Source organism: Engystomops pustulosus, chromosome 7 (genome assembly GCF_040894005.1).
Source record: "Engystomops pustulosus chromosome 7, aEngPut4.maternal, whole genome shotgun sequence".
In the NCBI taxonomy this organism is placed as follows: Eukaryota; Metazoa; Chordata; class Amphibia; order Anura; family Leptodactylidae; genus Engystomops; species Engystomops pustulosus.
In genome coordinates, this window is record NC_092417.1 from 120,376,118 (window position 1) to 120,392,832 (window position 16,715).

Here is a 16,715-nt window from a genome sequence, read left to right on the forward strand (position 1 = left end):
ACACAATACCGAAAGTAGATGTTGCAACAATATTGAATTTATAGTTTTTGTGTTTAGACACCCGTAACAAAAAGGCATATAAAATGCCGGCTATAGGTAATACTCGTAAATCCACGGGATTGGAAAAAATGTGGAAAGCCTTACCAGAAAAAAACCTCTGGGAATGGAAAGGAAATTATTGAAGGAAAGGGCCAGAGGAAACCCCCATTAAATAGCACACGGGAAAGAGATGCTATCAATATATCCACACTATGCAAGGGAGATGTAGAGAAAAAGAGCAAGTTAGTTACAAGGGGTTCAAGAAAAGATAAGTGGAAGCAAACAAATTTTCTCTCCTGTTACCGACCAAAATGAGGATCATTTTTAGAAAATTGATAATACGTGCCAAGATGGCTGGAAGGCCCACGATATTGATTGATAATGAAAGATATATAGGATTAGCCAATAATAGATTTTTTTTTTCTCTTTTTAAGGGGGGGGTAATAAGTGGGGGGAGGATGGCATAGGGATTTTAAGAGTTCTACGGTTAAAAGTAAAGGTAGGCCATTGAAACAACAAACAGGGAGAGAGGTTAAAGGTATATCCTGGAGGGATGACTTCATCCAACGGATAATGGGGTAAAAATAGGACTTGTAGTGGTGCAACCCGAATTGAGTATGCTGAATAGCTAGATCATAATATTTAATGGTAAAAGTATAAAATGTATATTAAAAAAAACACGAACATATAAAAATATATAATATCGGACAACGTGTTTCACGCCTGATACCGGGCGCTTTGTCAGGTCAATGCATTGTACATACATTGTGGTGTTATACACACTCAGAAGTGATGTCAGGATTTGATACAGAAAAAAAGATGAAAATATGAACATACTTCCGGGTGTGTATTATATAACAATGTATATACCTTTGACATTTCTATGGCGGGGAGAAGTCTAGCGGCAAGGACGATGCAGAATCCATATACGCGTTTGACAGTGTTGTGCCTGCCTACACAACAATTGAAGGTGAGCACAACATTCATACCGCTTACAAAAACCAAGTTTATTTGCACTTTAGTATTCCAGGGGGAGAGGGAGGGTTTTTTGTATTTAGTTTTTATTTATTTATTGAGATATAGGTAATTGCTATTGAGAAAGGGGTTAGATGACCGGAAATGAATCTAGGACTTGTCATATTGCCATTCCACCTATACATTACCTCCCAAGATCATCACTACAGAACAAGCAACTGTTGTGGAATCATTGCAGAGATACAGTCCAAATGTTGTGGGGCAGCAGCACCTCATCTTGATACTTCACGTAGAGCCAGCAAACATGGAGCGCCAAATAGTCCAGCATTAGGACCGCTCAGAGAACATAGAGATACATCCGTAGTCTGGAACACGAAGGAGCAGGAGCGATTGGCGTCTCTGGTCGACAGTGGGAGTTCAACTTTCCTCATTGAAGGTATAGTGTTCCCCGGTAACAACGAGGATATTACCGTCAAAACATCTACTGTACTACCAAGTACTTTCAGCCAATAAAAAGGTACAGTCACCACTTCATATCCTTTGGGGCGTTTATGCTGTAGCCCCAGGCATTGGCCGTTTTGTACCAACCAACATGTAATCTACTTTTAAACTACTGGAAGGAACATAGACACAATGGGGCAGATTTATCAAGTGTCTGAAAATCAGAATATTTCCAGTTGCCCATGGCAACCAATCACAGCCCCCCTTTTAAATATTCATGAGCACTGGTAAAATGAAAGCTGAGCTGTGATTGGTTGCCATGAGCAACTGGAAATATTCTGACTTTCAGACACTTGATAAATCTGTCCCAATGTCTCTGAAACTCTTTTCGCTTATGATCATTTACTAGAGCGATATACGATATGGAGGTTGTATGAGCCAGGGTCCAGCCTCTATAGTTATCAATTTGCCAATATACTAAGTATCCTGGCCTGGTAATTTTTAGTTATTTTTAGCCAATATAGTTAAACATGCTCAGTTTGTGTTTATAGTGTGTTTCAATGTTATATATGGGATTTTACAATGCATTGCACAAACTGATTGAGGATATTGGAACTATACAATTATATCACTCTAAGTCATATCATTTATATAGTGAAATAAAGTGTACAGTTATTTTATATAGAAATATAATGATTATATTTTGGTATGCATAACTTTTGTAAAGTGTAAATCATTACCATTTTTATTGAGGTACAAATTAAGTGTATTGTTACAAATAAAATAATTATATTGCTATAACAGAATGTGGCATTGCATATACCCCTATATTGGCAGAATGTGGATACCCAACTGCTTTTATAAGCTCATTGATTCTATCATAATTAACGTAATTTGGGTACGTAAGAAAGTGAGCATGAAGATTTTGTATACCCACAAACCTATTGGGGAGGGTAGCCTTGGGCTATCCTTCTTCTTTGGTTACTTTTTAGAAGCACTGATAAGTAGGTTTATTTGTTGGGGGAAAACAGATTGTATGAGTCCTTAGCGAACTTGACTGAAGGTAGAATGAAGACAATTTTTGAGATGTTAGAAAGTAGTTACTACACTCAGCAGCGGTTTAAAGATTTGGTAATCTATAATTTGACACATAGGTCTTGGGAGGCACTTAAAAAGGAGATGGTTAAATTGTAATGATGAAGGTGGATACATGTGTATATATATATATATATATATATATATATATATATATATATGGAAAAGGAAAATATAGTCAGGCTTAGATTGAGTGGTATGCCGATTTTTCATATTTTTATATGATGTATTGGTAAGATGTAAATATTAATATGATGAAGATGGGCATATGTATTAATATATAGAAAAGAAAAATGGTGTCTTGTTTAGATGTGAGTGCTATGTAGATTTTTCCATATTATTCCATATTTTATATGATGTATTGCTAAGATACAAAAATAAAGTTAGACAGATTTTATACCTCACTATATACTCAAACACATGCCTATCTATATACACATAATTACAACTCACTATTTAATATACATTTTACTATATACACAAATATGTACCTCCCTATACACTCATACATAAAGTTCATTATATACACATACATAAACCTCACAATACATACAAACATATACTAACACATATATAACACACATAAGAAACACAACTATAAATATTCACATGCATACACTCATTATATACACAAATATATTATTGTTTTACAGGTTACACACCTAAACACATACAATAACCTATGACTTTTCTTGGCAGCTGCTGCATGTTGTGAGATCCCCTCCCCCTCTTGAACCAATGGCTTGAATCTTCAGGTGTAATGTGGAGGAGGAAAGAGGTCCCTGTGTAACAAGTGCTGCTGTTCCTTCCAAGCAGAGATAGAGACAGCAGTGGAAAGCCCCACTCCCTCCCTCTACTCCAACGTGTGCAAACGAAGTGGCTGACTTCCGTGCAAGCAGACTGCATGTGTATGGAAGTTATAGGCCCACCACGAGCATTGGGCCCCGGTTGACCACCCATAACGTCCTAATAAAGATCCGCCATTGATTGTGATGATGACAATTGTGAGAAGAGTAATAGGACTTTGCCTTGGCTTGGAGTAAGGACTATTTTGATTACTTGTGAATGTGTTACTTTTTGGTTTACAATAGATTATTTTGTACATGTATAACCATCTGTTAATGTGCCTCAGAGTTGCTAATTTCCAGCAGAATTATACAGTACTCACACAGAATTCCCAGTGTGCTCAGCAAAGCCAAGAAAATGATATGCTTTACTTAAGAAAAACTCCTATAAACAAATTTCCTCCAGGCAACATAACATTTATTAATTTATTCATGAGCAGAGAATGTAATCTAGCAAAGTTCTTGTTCTCTTTTGTGAAATTAATGTCTCATAGTACATTTCGACCCCATTTTTAACTGTGCCTTTGAGCAAACAACATTTTTTCCTGTATCTTTTCAACAGAATTAATTGCATTTAGACACTGAAATAAAATGTATTTCATCTTTACAAGAAAACTAATGCTGAAAAAGTCATCTATCAATACTTCTATAAAATACTTTAACACTTTACATGGGGATATAATTGTAGTTCTTGTCTATTTTTTTGAGGTTTACTTGAAAATATTTTTAACATTTTTAACATATGAGAAAATGTCTATTGTTAAAATCTATGTAACAGGGGGTTTTGTACTACAGAGTAAATTTGGCTTATATGGGGCCAATTGAGAGATGAAATTGGTTGAAATTTCAAAAGAAATATAAATTAGTTAAAAAGAGGTTATGGCTATACCCTTCTCTCATGGGAAAAAAATACATAGGAAAACTCGAGTCAATAAAAAAAATAATAAACTTAATGCACACTCCTCTACTCTCTTCTTTCTTCTCTATTTCTTCTCTTTCTTCTCTAGCAGACAGAGTCGCGTCCATGCAATCTCCTGGCCGGAGCACACTATGATGCGGCTGAGTCGCCGCTTATAACGTCATCAGCGGCGACACCACCGCATCATACTGTGCGCCCGCCAGCAGATCACATGGACGCGACTCTGCCGGCTATTACAGCAAAAAGAAGAAAGAAGAGGAGCCGCACTGAGGATCGGGAGACGCGCCAAGCATACAGGGGGCTGGCTGCATACAACATGGGGCTGGCTGTATACTACAGGGGGCTTGCTGTATACTACAGGGGGCTGGCTGTATGCTACAGAGGGCTGGCTGTATACTACAGGGGGCTGGCTGGCTGTATACTACAGGGGGATGGCTGTATACTACATGGGGCTGGCTGTATTTTAAAGGGGGCTGGCCGGCTGTATACTACAGGGGGCTGGCTGGCTGTATACTACAAGGGGTTGGTTGTATACTACATGGTGCTGGCAGTATACTACAGGGGGCTGGCTGGCTGTATACTACATGGGGGCTGGCTGTGTACTACACCCGCAGCTTATACTCAAGTCAATAGGTTTTCCCAGTTTTGGTTGGTAAAATATATATATAATAAATATATAATCTATATATATATATATATATATATATATATATATATATATATATATATATATAATCTTCAACAGCCCATGTTACTTAATATAGAATGAATCAGCCCAATTTCCTTATTATTTAAAATGTAACTGTAACAGATAAACAGGGATTTTTACATTGATTCCCTTATCCTCTTATGTGAACTCCCCCTTTCAAAACAAACAGAACCTTACATTTTTCTTTTCAGTGGTATGGAATTTTTATGTTCTGAAGCTACTTGTCAAAAATATTCCTCAGCAGCAGTAGGTGGAGACTACCCTCTTTCCCAATTAGCTCAGCAAAGTTTGTACATACAGGATCTTTATAGGATCTAGCCTGACAGCTTTAATTGCATGGAGGAGCATGGAGCATGGAATACATAGAAGTTGGTGCCCATAGACCATATAGGCTGGGGGAAGAGCGCTGCGGAGTACTATATGGCACAACTTAAAGCAAACCTGTCACCATGGGTTGGCCTTTTTTTGCTGGTGTCAGGTTCCATTAGCCTATGCTATGCTGGTTTTAAAAATGCCTTAATAAGCATTCTGAAAAATTTCAGTAGGTTATATAAGTTTAATTCACATCACCTGGCTCTCTGCCAGCAGCATGTGGTGAGTCCCGAGGTGGGGAAGCTGCAACCTGTTTGTGTCTGTGTACCCTAATGCGTTCTTCCTCTACTACACATCATTTCTCTCCCACCCCTGCCTGCTCAATGCACATGACAGAAAGTGGAGATGGGTAAGGAAGCTGCATAAGTGTAGAATGGCACAGGCATACCAAGGCTGCATCTGCCCCTTCCCCAAGGGCTCACCACATGCTTCTGGAAGGGAGTCAGAATAAGTGAATTAACTTGTATAAACTGCTAAAATGATTCAGAATGCTGACAAAGGCATTTTTTAAAAAAGCATACTTTACGCTATTGAAACCTGTCACCAACAAAAATGACATTCACTTTAAGGTGCAGAACAATTGTAAAATGCTAAGGACTTTTATGGTGCTATATAAAGATTATAATTATTATTATTTTTATTATTATAAAGATTATCAGAACAGTGAAGAAGACAACTGCAGGGATAGGCTTAACTGAGGAGGATAGCAAAGAAAATGCTGGAAATAGGTAATGAAAGTAATAAGCAAAGTTGTCCTAAGTCACAAGAGCTTTTGCTTTGTAAAAAAAATATAGAAAAAAAGGGGAGAAGGAGCAGCACTTGGAAGCATAAGTTATTCTTACTGAGGTTATTCTTATTCTAATTATTACGTTCCCTGAATATGAATATCAGTGACAATGGGGCAGATTTATCAGGCTGTCTAAAAGTCTGAATTTTCTTAGTTGCCCATGGCAACCAATCACAGCTCCCCTTTAAAATATTCATGAACACTAGTAAAATGAAAGCTGAGCTGTAATTGGTTGCCATTGGCAACTAAGAATATTCTGACTTTCAGACAGCTTGATAAATCTGCCTTAATATTTCTATTTACCAATGATGTCCATACTCACCTTCCGGCATCCCCGATGCTCGTCGCAGCTCCTCTTCTGTCTTCTCTCCGTTGTAACAGCCGACAGAGCTGGCCGGTGCATACTATGATGTAGCCGTTGGTGACATCATAGTATGTGCCGGCCAGCAAATGGACGCTTCTCTGCTGGCTGCTACAACGGAAAGAAGACAGAAGAGAGAAGACAGAAGAGAACCCACGACGAGCATTGGGAAGCCGCGACAAGCATCAGGGACACTGGAAGGTAAGTATGTAAGCTTATTTTTTTATGCGGGCTGGCTATATACTAAATGGGGCTGGCTGGCTGTAGAGTAAAGGGGGCTGGCTGTATACTTAAGGATGCTGGCTGGCTGTATACTTAAGGGGCCTCGCTAGCTGGCTGTATACTTAAGGGGGCTAGCTTGCTATATACTACTGTGGCTGGCTGGCTATATACTACTGAGGGCTAACTGTCTATATACTACTGGGAGCTGGCTGGCTATATACTACAGAGGGCTGGCAGGCTATATACTACAGGGGCTGGCAGGCTATATACTACTGGGGGATGGCTATATACTACAGGGGGCTAGCAGGCTATATGCTACAGGGGACTTGCTGGCTATATGCTGGGAGGCTGTAGGCTGTGACCAATGTATTTCCCATCCTCGGCTTAATAACACACACACATATATATATATATATATATATATATATATATATATATATAAATGTTTTTAGCCATAAGCTAAATGGGATATAATTTATCACATCTTTATTTGTTACCTGTAGGAATAAATGTACAAGTATAATAACACAGTAAGAATTTGAAGATCTCCCAATTTAGTATTATAATATGACAGTAGCTATCCCCTATATATCACGAAGTGCATCCCTTAGTTGGGGAAACTGACCTTTTTAAAAATGTATTTGTTTAGTTTAATTTTGTTTATTTTTCTAGACATTATTGGCTTTTTACAATTAAGAAAAAAAGTAATAATATTATGATCATTGTCTCAGAGGGTTTCCTGCAAATTTACATTTTGCACAAATTATTAATTTTTTTGAAATTACAAGATCCAACCTCATCTCAAGTATCACCACATTCTCATCATTCTAGTCCAGAAAATTTCACTTTTGAAAACGTATTACTTGCAAAAAAGTTTCAATTGTTCCAGTAAAACAACTTAAATATTTTTTTCTTTCAAAAACCAACATACCTTTAAGTAGTTAATAAAATACATGATGATTCTTCAAAAAATATATACATATATTTTTCCTTTTTTAGCATTTAAGAAATACCCACAGGGGAAATGCTTTTTCAACACACATAATCAAAGACAGACATTTTACTTAAAGTGTACTGTATGTTTGAGAGTTATAGGTCGCCAGTCAAAACGATGAAATTAGATTTTAGCAGAACACATCCTGACCTTTCTTAAAGGCAGTGCTGTTTACTTTATAATGTAGAGCAATGTGAACAAATTACAGACTTAGAACTAAAGCAAAGGTTAAGCATATATGGTCATCTATTTCTTTTTTCTACTGCTGCATCATTTGCTGCATATTTTAAATAAAGAAATTGTTATAAGCTGAACATTTTAAACACATTTTACTTCTGTCATTGCGAGATGATAGCTACAGTAAATGGAAACAAAATGATAAATTGGAGAGATAGCTAGAGGACAGATACAACAATGGTTATCTAGCATAGATGTAGATTTTTTTAAATTAAAAAATTGAAGCAAAAAATATCAATGCTAAGGTTCAAGGCCTAGGAAGTAGGCATTCACAAATGAAAAGAAAAAGATGGCAGCACTCCAAATTTCAGTCCAAACACAGTACATGTATGTCTCAGCAGTGTCCAGTGCTTGTGGTTTTAAAAGGTTTCATGCCAATGATAAAATAATTTAATACAGCATATGTCTTTTTTGTCATTTATATTTATTATTTAAAGCATAGGGTATCTTTTTGAACATGTAGGAAAGCATTTTTATTATTATAAATTAAATTAACTTTTTTGCTAATATTTAGGAACTGTAATCCCTTAATTACAGATGAAAGTAGTTTCAGCATTACATATAGCATTTTACTCAATTTTATCATAATGCTAGAGTATGTCATGTTTTTTTGTTTAGTGCATTACAGTAAAATGTCTATAGATGATGAATATTACATAGTCCCATATTGATTTTCCTTCTCTTTGCAACTATGAAACTACAATGGTTGCAGAGGAGAGCAACCAAGTTTTTTAGGGGAATGGGCAGAATAGACTACAATGATAGATTACAAAACTCTGGCTTATTCAGCTCAGAAAAATGGTTACCAAGGGGAGACCTTATTACAATGTAAAAATATCTGAATGCACAGTACAGGGATCTCTCCAAAGATGTTTTTCTACCTATGCCTGTGGCCAGGACAAAGGGGCATCCTCTATGCCAAGAGGAGAGGTGGTTCTACCATCGACATAGACAAGGAGTCTTTACTGTTCAAGCATGCCACAAGATGTTGTAATGGCTCATAATTGAACAAGTTAAAGAGGGACCTGGATGCCTTTCTGGAGAGCAATGTTATCACATTGTATGGGAATAAAACGTTTTGTACGTAGGGTTTGTTCATCTAGGGAGTTCTTCTGACCACCATATTAAGGGGTGGAAAATAATTTTTCCCTGCTTTTGCCTTCTTCTTTATCAACGCAGTATAATTGAATAGGTTGAACTTGATGAACTGATGGATTTTTCTTACCTTATTTACTAAAGTACTAAGTTTCTACTCTACTATATCTATATTTACAGTGGTTTGAAAAATAACTGCAAAGTATTCTACAAAGGATGAATTGTACTGTAAATGTAGCATGCGTAAGCACAAAGTCTCTTATGTGTGATGGAGCCCCCGCTTTGCTATATAATAATAGTCTGGGCACACCTAGCTATTCTGCTTCTTGAGGCAACCATTGAAAAAGCATTAAATAAAGAAACCTCAAGATACAGACAATAAAAACAATTATATATGGTTGGCATGTTATATAATGTAACTGCATATTACACCTATTTAAAATAAAGCTGGGTAAACAGCTAAATATGCAGTACAAATTGGAGTGATCAAGTAAAGTACATTTCACATAACTCTTTAAATCTTGGGTGACAATATTGTATGTGGGATGGAAATGTCTGTTTGCCAGGCCTTCTTTATGTCCTAGTTGGGCCCTGAGACAATGACACAAAAGTGTGTAGTAGAGCTGATGGTGAAAGGTGAAATGGTGAAAGTCTCTAAATCCTATTAAAAAAAAAGTGACATAAGAAGGGGGGTAACTACAGTGGTAGCAGCCAGAGCTGCTGCTGTGAGGCCCACAGTGCCATGGGGTCCCCGACATCCGACCTGACACAGGATGTTCACTACTATATACATATATGTATGTTCATTATTAGAGATGAGCGAGCACTAAAATGCTCGGGTACTCGTTATTCGAGACAAACTTTTCCCGATGCTCGAGTGCTCGTCTCGAATAACGAGCCCCATTGAAGTCAATGGGAGACTCGAGCATTTTTCAAGGGGACCAAGGCTCTGCACAGGGAAGCTTGGCCAAACACCTGGGAACCTCAGAAAAGGATGGAAACACCACGGAAATGGACAGGAAACAGCAGGGGCAGCATGCATGGATGCCTCTGAGGCTGCTTAATCGCACCATTATGCCAAAATTATGGGCAACAGCATGGCCATGACAGAGTGACAGAATGAAGCTAGATAGCATCTAAAACATCCAATAATTGACCCTGACACTATAGGGGAGGGCATGCAGAGGCAGCGGCAGCAGGCTAGAGAGTGTCATGGCGACATACCCTAAATGGACTCAGGCTTCAAACCAATGGGTGGCAGAGAGGAACCAAAGGAGGTGAGCAAGAAGCGCTCAAATAATATCGGTACATGATAAAAGTTTGCCAGTATATTTTGTGGATTACATAGCAGGGTGGCGACAAAGTTAACAAGTTTGATGTGGAAGCCATGAAAACAACCCAAAATTCTGCCTGACACAGCTCGTTTGATAAGGGGACCATGTATGGAGGCAGTGAACTAGTAGTAGATTAAAGGTGCTGCAGTTAAAACTATGTTAGTTGGATCTTGGCATGGAGCTGGTGCTCCGCTGCCAGGCGAGCTTTCGCCAATCCAAGCCCCTGTCTCTAGGCTACTCCCCAAACAGCACTTCTAAGAACCTTTTGTATAAGATCAAGTGTAGTAGCGTTCTTATAAGTTTGGGATATGGCGGGTGAGGTGAATGTAAACAGATGCGCAAGAAGCGCTGAAATAATATCGGTAAATGATAAAAGTTTGCCAGTATATTTTGGGGATTACACAGCAGGGTGGCGACAAAGTTAACAAGTTTGATGTGGAATGCCCTGTAATAGCTCTTGGGCGGTGTGCCTTTTATCGCCTAGGCTCAGCAGTTTGAGCACCGCCTGCTGTCGCTTAGCGACGGCACTGCTGCTGTGCCTAGAGCTACCGACTGATGGCGCCATGGCCACGGATGGTAATTCGGAGGAGGAGGAGGTGGAGGAGGGGTGGGAGGAGGAGGAGGTATAGTAGGCCTTTGAGACCTGGACCGAGGTAGGCCCCGCAATCCTCGGCGTCGGCAGTATATGACCAGCCCCAGGGTCAGACTCGGTCCCAGCCTGCACCAAGTTAATTGTAGTAGCGTTCTTATAAGTTTGGGATATGGCGGATGAGGGGAATGTAAACAGATGCGCAAGAAGCGCTGAAATAATATCCCTAAATGGTAAAAGTTTGCCAGTATATTTTGTGGATAACACAGCAGGGTGGCGACAAAGTTAACAACTTTGATGTGGAATCCATGAAAACAACCCAAATTTGTGCCTGACACACCTCGTTTGATAAGGGGACGATGTATGGAGGCAGCTATATGGACGACTTTTGGAGGTAGCAATGGAGACAACGTGTGGAGGCTGCTATGGAGACAATTTAATTTGGATAGTGCCTGTATGTGGCAGTCCAAAAAAGTTTTCAAACCAGAGGAGCAGGTAGGTGGCCCTCCAGAAAAATTGAATAGATTGAGTGCCTGTATGTGGCACTCCCAAAAATTGTTTAAAACAGAGGACCGGGTAGGTGGCCCTCCAGAAAAATTAAATGCATAAAGTACTATAGCTAGAGCCAGTGGGCCCTCTGCTTTAGTGTACAAAGAGGAGGAGAAGGAGGAAAATGAGGAGGAGGAGGAGTGCATAAATTATTCAGGTTGAGCTTCCTTCACCTGGTGGAGATTGGAAATTATGAGAAATCCAGGCTTTATTCATCTTAATAAGCGCCAGCCTGTCAGCGCTGTCAGTCGACAGGCGTGTACGCTTATCGGTGATGATGCCACCAGCTGCACTGAAAACCCGCTCGGACAAGACGCTAGCGGCAGGGCAGGCAAGAACCTCCAAGGCGTACAGCGCCAGTTCGTGCCACATGTCCAGCTTTGAAACCCAGTAGTTGTAGGGAGCTGTGTGATCATTTAGGACGATGGTATGGTCAGCTACGTACTCCCTCACCATCTTTCTGTAAAGATCAGTGTCTTGCTGGGGTGACATAAAGCTGGCAAAAGCCTTGTAAAGCGTACCCTTGCCAGTGCTGGACAAGCTGCCTGCTCGCCTACTCTCCCTCGCTACTTGTCCCGCAGAACTACGCACTCTGCCGCTAGCGCTGTCAGAAGGGAAATACTGTTTCAGCTTGTGCATCAGGGCCTGCTGGTATTCATGCATTCTCACACTCCTTTCCTCTCCAGGGATGAGAGTGGAAAGATTTTGCTTGTACCGTGGGTCCAGGAGAGTGAATACCCAGTAATCGGTGCTGGAATAAATTCTTTGAACGCGAGGGTCACAGGATAGGCAGCCTAGCATGAAATCTGCCATATGCGCCAGAGTCCCAACGCGCAAGAATTCACTCCCCTCACTGGCCTGACTGTCCATTTCCTCCTCCTCCAACTCCTCCAACTCCTCTTCTTCTGGCCATACACGCTGAACAGTGAAGGTCTGAGCAATGCTCCCCTCTTGTGTCTCGCCAACATTCTCCTCCTCTTCCTCCTCATCCTCCTCCTCCGATATGCGCTGAGAAACAGACCTGAGGGTGCTTTGGCTATCAACAAGGGAATCTTCTTCCCCCGTCTCTTGTGACGAGCGCAAAGCTTCCGACTTCATGCTGATCAGAGAGTTTTTCAACAGGCCAAGCAGCGGGATGGTGAGGCTGATGATGGCGGCATCGCCACTGACCATCTGTGTTGACTCCTCAAAGTTACTCAGCACCTGACAGATATCAGACATCCACGTCCACTCCTCATTGTAGACTTGAGGAAGCTGACTGACCTTGACTACCAGTTCTGGTGGAAGTTGACATCTGGCAGTCTACAATCGCTCTGCGCTGCTGGTAAACTTTGGATAACATGGTTAATGTTGAATTCCACCTCGTGGGCACGTCGCACAACAGTCGGCGAGCGGGCAGTTGGAGGCGGCGCTGCGCTGCCCTGAGAGTGGCAGCATCTGTGCTGGACTTCCTGAAATGCGCACAGATGCGGCGCACCTTCGTGAGCAAATCTGACAGATTGGGGTATGTCTTGAGGAAACGCTGAACTATCAGATTTAACACATGGGCCAGGCATGGCACATGTGTCAGTCTGCCGAGTTGCAGAGCCGCCACCAGGTTACGGCCGTTGTCACACACAACCATGCCTGGCTTCAGGTTCAGCGGTGCCAGCCACAGATCAGTCTGCGCCGTGATGCCCTGTAATAGTTCTTGGGCGGTGTGCCTTTTATCGCCTAGGCTCAGCAGTTTGAGCACCGCCTGCTGTCGCTTAGCGACGGCACTGCTGCTGTGCCTAGAGCTAGCGACTGATGGCGCCATGCCCACGGATGGTAGTTCGGAGGAGGAGGTGGAGGAGGGGTGGGAGGAGGAGGCGGCATAGTAGGCCTTTGAGACCTGGACCGAGGTAGGCCCCGCAATCCTCGGCGTCGGCAGTATATGACCAGCCCCAGGGTCAGACTCGGTCCCAGCCTCCACCAAGTTAACCCAATGTGCCGTCAGCGATATATAGTGGCCCTGCCCGGCAGCACTCGTCCACGTGTCCGTGGTCAGGTGGACCTTGTCAGAAACGGCGTTGGTCAGGGCACGGATGATGTTGTCTGACACGTGCTGGTGCAGGGCTGGGACGGCACATCGGGAAAAGTAGTGGCGGCTGGGGACCGAATACCGAGGGGCGGCCGCCGCCATGAGGTTGCGAAAGGCCTCGGTCTCTACTAGCCTATAGGGCAGCATCTCCAGGCTAAGCAATCTGGAGATGTGGACATTAAGGGCTTGGGCGTGCGGGTGGGTGCACTATATTTTCTTTTCCGCTCCAGCGTCTGGGGTATGGAGAGCTGAACGCTGGTGGATGCTGTGGAGGATCGTGGAGGCGACGATGGGGTTTTTGTGCCAGGGTCCTGGGCAGGGGGCTGACTATCAGCTGACACAGGGGAAGGAGCAGTGGTTTGCACGGCCGGAGGTGAACGGGCTTGGTGCCACTGAGTGGGGTGTTTAGCATTCATATGCCTGCGCATACTGGTGGTAGTTAAGCTAGTAGTGGTGGAACCCCTGCTGATCCTGGTTTGGCAAAGGTTGCACACCACAGTCCGTCGGTCATCCGGTGTTTCCTTAAAGAACCTCCAGACTTCTGAAAATCTAGCGCTCGCCGCGGGAGACCTCGCCACGGGAGCTTCACTACGTGACACATTTGGCGCTGATGCACCAGCTCTGGCCCTGCCTCTCCGTCTGGCCCCACCACTGCCTCTTCCAACCTGTTCTGGTCGAGGACTCTCCTCCGTCTCAGAAGCACTGTGTTCACCCGGCCTCTCAACCCAGCTTGGGTCTGCCACCTCATCATCCTCCGATCCCGCAGTCTGCTCCCCCCTCGGACTTCCTGCCCTGACAACAACTTCACCACTGTCTGACAACCGTGTCTCCTCATCGTCGGACACCTCTCTACACACTTCTTCCACTACGTCAAGAAGGTCATCATCACCCACAGACTGCGACTGGTGGAAAACCTGGGCATCGGAAAATTGCTCAGCAGCAACCGGACAAGTGGTTTGTGACTGTGGAAAGGGTCCAGAAAACAGTTCCTCAGAGTATGCCGGTTCAAATGCCAAATTTTCCTGGGAGGGGGCAGACTGGGGGGGAGGAGGCTGAGGTGCAGGAGCTGGAGGAGTGCCGATTTCGGTGACATGGGTGGACTGCGTGGAAGACTGACTGGTGGACAAATTGCTTGAAGCTTTGTCGGCAACCCACGACATCACCTGTTCGCACTGTTCTGGCCTCAACAGTGCTCTACCACGAGTCCCAGTAACTTCAGACATGAACCTAGGGAGTGTAGCTCTGCGGCGTTCCCCTGCTCCCTCATCAGCAGGTGGTGTCTCACCCCGCCCAGGACCATGGCCTCTGACCCCTGCAGTAGTTGGACGCCCACGTCCCCGCCCTCGTCCTCTACCTCTAGCCCTCAGGTTAAACATTTTGAAAATGAAAGTTCTAACTTAAATTTTTTTTTTAATTTTTTTTGTGTTTTTTTTTGTGTTTTTTAGTTTTTAAAACCAAACGATGCTATCCTATTGCTATGGCTATTTTCTAGCCAAGTATGAAAGCACACTGCTATGCCAGATGAGATGACGCTGAGTTATGAAAAAATAAACGTAAAATAAAAAGTAAATGGCAGACTGTGCCTAATTTCAATCAAACCCCTAATAAATTGTCCCACTTCGGTCTTTGCGATGGATATGTGCGTCACTAAGCGCTAAACACAACGACGGTCGCAAGTCTCACTGCAAATTCCTCACAATATGGTAGTAGATGCACTACAGCAAGGCCAGCCACCAGCAGATCAACCAGAAATAAAATATATAACGCTATTGTAGGCCTAAGTAAGCCGTTTGGATTCTCCTATGGCTATTTTCTAGCCAAGTATGAAAGCACACTGCTATGCCAGATGAGATGACGCTGAGTTATGAAAAAATAAACGTAAAATAAAAAGTAAATGGCAGACTGTGCCTAATTTCAATCAAACCCCTAATAAATTGTCCCACTTCGGTCTTTGCGATGGATATGTGCGTCACTAAGCGCTAAACACAACGGTCGCAAGTCTCACTGCAAATTCCTCACAATATGGTAGTAGATGCACTACAGCAAGGCCATCCACCAGCAGATCAACCAGAAATAAAATCTATAACGCTATTGTAGGCCTAAGTAAGCCGTTTGGATTCTCCTATGGCTATTTTCTAGCCAACTATGAAAGCACACTGCTATGCCAGATGAGATGACGCTGAGTTATCAAAAGATAAACGTAAAATAAAAAGTAAATGGCAGACTGTGCCTAATTGAAATCAAACCCCTAATAAATTGTCCCACTTCGGTCTTTGCGATGGATATGTGCGTCACTAAGCGCTAAACACAACGGTTCCAAGTCTCACTGCAAATTCCTCACAATATGGTAGTAGATGCACTACCGCAAGGCCAGCCACCAGCAGATCAACCAGAAATAAAATATATAACGCTATTGTAGGCCTAAGTAAGCCGTTTGGATTCTCCTATGGCTATTTTCTAGCCAAGTATGAAAGCACACTGCTATGCCAGATGAGATGACGCTGAGTTATGAAAAAATAAACGTAAAATAAAAAGAAACTGCCAGACTGTGCCTAATTGAAATCCAACCCCTAATAAATTATCCCACTTCGGTCTTTGCGATGGATATGTGCGTCACTAAGCGCTAAACACAGCGGTCGCAAGTCTCACTCCAAATTCCTCACAATTGGCTAGTATATGCACTGCAGCAAGGACAGCCACCAGCAGATCAACCAGAAATAAAATATATATAACGCTATTGTAGGCGTAAGTAAGCCGTTTGGATTCTCCTTTGGCTATTTTCTAACCAAGTATGAAAGCACACTGATGAGATGACGCTGAGTTATGAAAAAATAAACGTAAAATAAAAAGAAACTGCCAGACTGTGCCTAATTGAAATCCAACCCCTAATAAATTTTCCCACTTCGGTCTTTGCGATGGATATGTGCGTCACTAAGCGCTAAACACAGCGGTCGCAAGTCTCACGAGCAGTTTCGAGTACGCTAATGCTCGAACGAGCATCAAGCTCGGACGAGTATGTTCGCTCATCTCTATTCATTATGTTAATGATATATTCCTCTACGGCGGCCATTTTGGAGCAAGAGAACCAAA